This window comes from Octopus bimaculoides, chromosome 6 (genome assembly GCF_001194135.2).
Source record: "Octopus bimaculoides isolate UCB-OBI-ISO-001 chromosome 6, ASM119413v2, whole genome shotgun sequence".
Lineage (NCBI taxonomy): Eukaryota > Metazoa > Mollusca > Cephalopoda > Octopoda > Octopodidae > Octopus > Octopus bimaculoides.
Genome location: NC_068986.1, coordinates 83,702,220 through 83,710,482, shown reverse-complemented (window position 1 = coordinate 83,710,482; position 8,263 = coordinate 83,702,220). Strand labels below are relative to the sequence as shown.

At 32.8% G+C, this 8,263-nt stretch overlaps 1 protein-coding gene across 3 annotated transcripts in view; it reads right to left on the bottom strand.

Annotated features, from left to right (window-relative positions):
- The window catches only part of LOC106876878 (nuclear factor of activated T-cells 5), a 231,414-nt gene extending 227,813 nt beyond the window's left edge, over window positions 1-3,601 (bottom strand). Inside the window, exon 1 of one of the 3 annotated variants that reach the window (XM_014925617.2) lies at window positions 2,791-3,601. The gene's annotated coding sequence lies outside the window, so the exon portion shown is untranslated. Of the gene's footprint in view, window positions 1-1,274; window positions 1,571-2,416; window positions 2,438-2,790 lie in introns of those variants that run through there. The other 2 variants (XM_052968923.1, XM_052968922.1) reach the window with 2 other exon arrangements.
- Window positions 3,602-8,263: the final 4,662 nt, after the last annotated feature.

Below are 8,263 nucleotides of genomic sequence, written 5' to 3'. Positions count from 1 at the left end.
ATATAATATAATATACATATATATTGTAATATATATATATATTATATATATATATATATATATATATATATATATACACATCTATATGTATACATATACATCTGCCTGTCTGTTTGTCTATCTATCTAGGTATACATACATACATACATACACACACACACATACATATACGCATGGATTAACAGTTACACACAATAACAAACTTACAAATATACATAATGGTATGATCTATTGCCATTTACCAGACAGTATGTCAATACAATGTACTGAATTTAAACAAAGATACAGGTGTAAAATAACGTGAAAGTTTCACAAGTCTATAAACTATGAAAACTGAATGGCATAAACCATAAAACTTCCTCTTTCAAATACATATAAATGCATGAGTAGGGAATGTACACAGTTGTGTTCGTGTGTACAATATATATCCGTTCGGGTATATGCGCCGCGTGCACACAAAATATATGCATATGTGATATGCATACAGTTTATGTTTACAGTCTGTTTACATTACACATGCATGCACACACACAGTAAACTAGAATTAAAGGTGAATGAAAAGCATATACAGAAACATATACGATATAATGTAACACATAACACAAGCATAGATATATGGGTCTTTCATTTTAAATGAAAATAACAAAATGATCTTTAGGTTTAGGTACATATACCTGCAGGAATATAGACATGCCTTTAAACCGACGAGATGGTTACGGTTGGAATGCTATTGATCAACAGTTTGTTTGATTCGTGTTGACCTAGCACTACTGAACAGAGCAAACCAACTGGATCCTCTACTCTCACCTCGATCTGCCAGAAATAGCAGTTCAATAATAATCTAAAGATCGCCTGAATGGCGATCTTTCGATGAAACATTTCCTACAGTTGCCTTAAAAAAAAAAAAAGAACACTTTCTTCAGTGTAGTCCTATATATACAGAAAGGTGGGGCTGGTCACAGCTGGGGCTACATGACAAGGGTTGAGACGGGACAAAAGGATATTTAATAAATTACACGCTTTACATAAAACGGCAACAAACTTGAAATACATGACAAACACAATATGGTATTTGTGTTTTTATAAATATGTATGGATGCATAAGTAATTCATTTTAATATTGCATTGCGAATGACTTTAGAACTGATTGTTTAATAACAAAAAACATGCAGTCAACATATGCATTACAGAAAATGTAAACACAATCATAAGTCATAATGTAAACGTTAATAAGATGTACATATATTCATTCAGTATCGTGTAAACATACGTACAGTAATAAATGGATCCTTCGGACTCAAAGGTGAGTATTCTAGTCGTTAGATCAATCGAACATCTTACTCAATGAATTATAATAAAAGTGGCATCGTTTTCCAGGTACTTTGTACTCTTAAAATGTGATTGGCTCTTTGAAACACGATTAAAGTCAATCTAATGGATTTCTACAGTTTTTGTCTTCACACAAAGCTTGGGTCGACCACAGCGTATGTTAGAAGACATTTGCCCAAGACATCATGCAGTGGGATCGAACCAGAAAGCTTTATGATCGAGAATCGAACGTCTTAACCACAACACAATACCCATATTATGTGTAACGAGTGTGCGTATATATATATATATTGTTATACTTGGGGATGGTCATTTCTTTTTGTCAATTATATGTGCGCGCGCGTGTATATATATATATATATATATATATATATATAATTAACATTATCAAGGGTAATGAGAAATATTAGAAATTTCTACTACCAGTGGCCTAGCGTGTAAAATTTAGTCAATAGACGATATATTATTCATATAAATACACTGTACATTTAAACATATAAGAAGCATCCATCATATGGATTCCTTACCCGCTAGAAAGAACAGTTAAATTCCATACCACTATTTAGGGATAAAACTTCGAAGGGAATGAAAATGTTTTTATTTTTCATTCCCTTCGAAGTTTTATCCCTAAATAATGGTATGGAATTTAACTGTTCTTTCTAGCGTGCAAGGAATCCATATGATGGATGCCTCTTATGTGTTTAAATGTACACTGTATTTAGATAGGTAGATAGATAGATATATAGATACACACACATGTACACATATACATACATACATGTGCGTATGTGTGTATATATATATACACACATATATATGTATGTATGTTAGTATGTATGTATATATTTTTATATGTGTATATATGTGTGTGTACATATATATATATATATATATATATATATATACACACACACATATATGTATGTATGTATATGTATACTTATATCTATCTATATACATATGTATATAATATATATGTGTGTGTACCTATATATATATGAATAAATATAAGAAACATCAAGTACAGGACATCAGTAACGAGTGAAAATTACGTAAACACATGAGAGACAAGTACGGGACAAATTACCAAAAGAAGCCTAACTCCTCCTCAGTTGTCGACTGTTAATTACTACCTATTTTGAGCTTTCAACGACAATATAAGTAAACTTCGTAAACAACAGCTTTCAGAAATTTTTAAAATATAAAATATCTGGAGAGTTAGAGCTTCGAACAAACAAACAACGGCAGAGTGGACGTACAGAGTAAACAGTCGACGAAGACAAACATTAAGGGCCGTTAGGCCGCACACGCGCGCAGATAATAATATGTAAACAGAGTAATATAAAAACACGCATATGAATACTGAGAACAGAATATAACCACACACTAACACAGTAGTATGTAAACACTCACAGTTACTTACATATACATACTACGCAGTAAGAACAAACATATACATACCATATGAGAGCATGAAAATCCATTTCTGTACATTATAGTGTAGATGCACAAATATACACTGGCATCGACAATATTATTTTGCTATACATTTCAAATATGGAACGAAATCGACAACAATCACGTTAGTTTTTGATATTTGCAAGACAACATACCAAGTCCAGCCATATGCACGTTCCTCTGATATGAAAACAAGAATATATTACAATGTATTAATATTTTTTTTACATCTTTGCAATATATAAATCGAATATGTCTTTGATTTTGACCTAAGTTAGGTCTGTTTATTTACTAAAGCAAGTATAGTCAGAACAGAAGAGGTGACAAGTGCATAACAAAGATTAGTTTTTGAAGATGTTCTTTCCTATATACACACATACCAATGAAACATATTCTAAACAAGGAATGAGGAACCTCTTGCCTGTTGACAAAATTTTTGCATGCATTCACATTTGAAAAATGATCTAAGCCTAGTCTTAAACAGCAACTGAAGTTGTATACCTATGAATTTTTTAAATTAGAAAGATTCGTTATTTTTCCTCAGCAGAGATATGTTCCACAGATTTGTAATTTGCCCTTAGTACAAAAAGGATCCTCCTCTCACACACCCTACATCTTATTGGTTGCTTGATCTGCAAGAAATAGTAACCAAATCTTCAAATCACACCCTACCATTTAAAAAAAAAGAAAACGTAAGTAAATATTGAAGATCCAGCAAGGATGCAAATGAAAATGCTTGTAAGCGTGAGAAAGAAAGGGAGAGAGAGAGAGAGAGACTGTGTGCACATGTGTATGTGTACACATGCATTCTTGTTTGTGTATGGTAGGGATTGGTGCAGGTTCTGTGAAAGGCATAAGTGGTCAAACATCTTATTTTATGGTTAGTGTCTGACTTTTTGAATGGACAGGGAGGGGGAGTGCATGCATGTATAGACATTCAAGTCCAGCTGCTTTACTTATTTTGGGGATGGTACAAACTAAATTATAATTTAATGACTCATAGAATCAGTAACCTAGTAGACAGACAAACCTGATGAGGTCACAAATTGCAATGAAAGAAGTCTGCAAAAATCTTGCTGATTGATTGACCAAATGATTAATCAAACAGGCAATTAGTTAATTGGTTACATGGTCAACTAGTTGAATAATAATAACAAAAGAAAGTGAAATAAAACCAGTACATGTGTTTATTATTGGCATAATGACCCTCCTGAGGTATGACAAAATCTATTCCAACACATGAGTTCACATCAAAGAATCTTGCCAACTCAATACAAAAATGAAATAAATTTTATACTCAAATGTAGTGAATGTTCTCTCAGTTTAATGTTCAATAGCTTTTATGCATGACTATACATAAGACACACATAGCAGATTATATTAGTTCAAATGTTTGGTTCTTGAAATCTCTTCCATGTAATTTTAGGTAATTATTATCAAGCTTTTCAAGTTTGAGCCTAACATAAGTAATAATGTATACGATATTCTAGTCAAGCAAAGACCATGACATGACACTAAATTGGTGCTTAACAATATTACATAACAATGACCACACATTAGATCACTATAAATGTATTTATGGTGTGGTGAAATGTCAGAATATTTCAACTCCACTGATTCAACTGAGGAGTTAAAACCAATGGAAGATAATATTAGTGCTGTAACTCACTTTAAATGTCCAACAAGTCTAACTGAATTAAGAAGTTTTGGGGAGTGGTTATTCAACTTCCTGATTGATCCATGATATATTTAACCACAAAAAATATGCTATGGAAACTGATAAAAAAAAAAAGAGGCAGACAGAGACTGCAAGATTTTGATGCAGTGGTAAAAATGAGGAAAGATTTGAGGGATTTAAACATTGCATAATATCATATCTAAAATTATTACTCTATTATCACAAACAGAAAGGTTCTATGTTGATGATATATATATATAAAGTAGTTGTATACTGCCAACTTAACGTGACAGTCCCAATAAGGGAATATACTACTGCTATACCAGCTTGGGTGGAGGAATTTGTCTCCCCTTCGCAAAGATAAGGACACAGGAAATGTGTCAAGGCCTAATAGGAAGCGGTCCAGCTTCCTAGGGCAAAATAGCAGTAGTATATTCCCTTATTGGGACGGTCACGTTAAGTTGGCAGTATACAACTACTTTATCGCATCACTACTGCTTGAGTCTCTCTGAGAGATTTAGAAAATTATTATTTCTAATTTACACACACACACACACACACATATATATATATATATATATATATATATATATATATATATATATATATATATATATATATATATATATATATATATATATATATACTCATGTATTGAGTGCTGTTTCTCCAGTTTATTCTACCAAACCTGTACATGTGTATGCACACACACACACACATATATATAAATATACACATGGATATACATATATATACACACACACATATATGTATGCATACATATATATACATACATACATGTGTATAGAGGGTGTGATGGGTAAATTGTCACCATTTTATATTTTTAATTTTGTGCATGCCCATTGTTTGTCTTTGATTTTGTTGACTACACAGTACAGTAGGATCAATTAGGCACCATCTGTGAAGAAAACTGCACCATGATGCAATTCACTCTGCCAGAAATTTGGAAACGACATGCTGTACTGCTTGGCATTTATGCCAGAAGCTCCAATACAAACATTTCAGAGTGGTTGGATATCAATCTGAAGACGGTGCAGAGGATTCAGAAAGAGTTGGACAAGTCTAATGGTGATTTTGAAGGTACAGCAGCTTAGAAAACTCACTTTGATTGTTCTGATAAGAAAAGAACTCCTGAATTTGTTGGTGAAATCCAGGCCATGATTGACAACAATCCCTCCAAGGTCCATCACCAGGGACATGGGAGTGTCTGAGTTTCTTACCAGGCAGGTAGTGCATGAAGATGTACAAGATGGGAAAAGGGTTTTCTAAGACAAGAAAAATTTCTGCCAAGATCAGATGGTGAACACAAGGAACAACCATTGGCTTGCTTTGTCCCAAAAAATTGTACCAAGAGTGATAAAAATCAAACATCCAGATAACATCATAACATCACTTGTGATGGTGATGTTATGCCTCCATTCATCTCCCCACATGGCCTCAGACTCAACACAGAAGCCTACATCAAGTGCATGGAGGAGGTAGTGCTGCCCTGGGTCTAAAGAATGGTTGCTGGAAGACTATGTCTGGCAACAAGACTCTGCTCCATGCTACACAAGCAGGAGAACCCAGTCATGGCTGTCAGACAATATCTGCAACCACATCACCCCTAACATCTGGCTGTCTAACTCCCCAGACTGCAACCTACTTGCTTAATATGCATAGGGTGCAGTTGAACGAGAGACCTACAAAACTCCTTGTAACACCAAAGATGAACTGAAGGCAAGGATTATGGTAGCATTCTACAGCTTGAACAAGGAGACTGTCCAAAAGAGTTGCTGGAGATTCCAAAGTCATCTGAAGGCCATGATTGAAGCCAATGGTGATTTTATTGAATAAATTTACTCTTTAGTATTTCAAGATATTTTTATGTAATTTTGGTAAAATATAACTGTTAAAATGAGATGTCAGTGTTATTTTCATTTTTGCATAATTTAGACAACAATTTATTCACTGGACCCTGTACATGCATACATACACACACATATATACAAACATATATTTATAAACATACGTGTTTGCAGACATACACATATATACATATACCTCTATACACATACATATATGTATATTTAAACACACACACTCACATACACATGTACAGGTATATTTGTATCTATGGAGAACAGCTTTTCTTTTAAACAAGTTTTTATTAAATTTTCTTGTATTTCTGTGTATCAGATTCTTATAGTTTGGAACAATAACTTCCCAAACTCACCTTCATCAACATTTTTCGAGTATCTCAACCTCATCTCAGAATTGGTTTCTATGTTTCCCTTTTTATAATGAGCAGATTATATTTATAAGACTTTCTTGCCAGAATTTGACTGTCAGATCTTTAGATTTTTACTGCATAAGATTTGCATTTGTGATGTGTGTATTACTTGTAGCCTTGTGTTGTGATGGGGAATCCTATATAGAATGGAAGTGTTTTCTGTTAATAATTTCCTATAATAAAGCTTTGTTTTATGGTCTGTTTTAGTGTGTTGCAATTGCTCCTTCTTTTAAATACATAGTAAGCCTACAAGTGAGTGTTGTACTTGTTTGGCCAATGAAACAGTTGGAATTTCAACTTTCACAGTCAAATTTTATAAATTACATTGGTCATGTTTAAATGCATGTGGTGATATAAACTTAACATGACCAAGACTGCTTCTGGGTCTATGATACAAGCTTCCTGTTTTAATGTGATCTAAATTAAAACCTTCTGTCAAATTTCATGTTAATTCATGCTTAAGAATGACAAACTTATTTTACTAAATTCTTGATTATTTTCGAAAGTAATCGAAACAAAGTCAATGTATTTCAACAGAACAAAAGGCTTGATAAGAAGGTTTGTGATCTTGTGATATATCATTACTAGTGTCAGTTTATGGTTTGTTGTAATGCATTTTGTATTTTGTTTTATTATATTTTTGATTGTGTTCATTGATTCTATACCTGATATATATTTGATCTATATAATACACTTTGTAATGTGTGTATTTTTAGTAGGGGTACTGTCTGATCTTCTATTTGTTGCATTGTATTTCTGTCTACATTCATCAGTAGCTTGGTCTACTAGCCTGTTTGAATATCTGTTGTTAAATATAGTTTGTTTTATTTCATGGATTTCTTTTATCTAGTGTCTTCATTTGTAGAAGAGAATCTAGATCCTCCTCTAAGAAGTGATTTACCACTGACATTTTGTAGTTATGGAGGAATTTGCTATCTTCATATAAACATATGCATTCATTTGTGTCTTTTGTGTAAACTGATACTGATGTAATGTATCAATTGTTTTTAATCTGAATGTAATGTTTAGAAACGGAGTCATATCAAGATTGTTTTAAATGTTAAATTTTAGAATTGATTTGTTCTCTTGGTCTGCCTTTTAATTTCTCGGTATTATTCAGATGTATCCATTACAAGTATATCTTCTACGTATCTAGTGCATACTGTATGTTAGTGTTTAGGTATTATTTTGTTTTCTAGTGAAGCTAGGTAGAATGTAGTAAATACAGGCCCAAGGGAAGAACTCATAGATACTTGTTTTATGTTTACAGATCTTGCCTCAAGAGTAGCAAAAAGGTATTTCTGTTGTGCAGGCTACTATTAGTATTTCTAAATAATTTTGCTGCTATCATGGCTGGCTTTATTTTTGGGTGTTTGTATACATTATCTAATATCAAGTCTATTGTTTCTGCAACTGGAACAATAGCGAAAAGACCTCCTACATCTAGAGTAGAAAGGATACTTACTTCCTTCATTGTTTCTTCTAAAATACCTAAAAATTCTTCC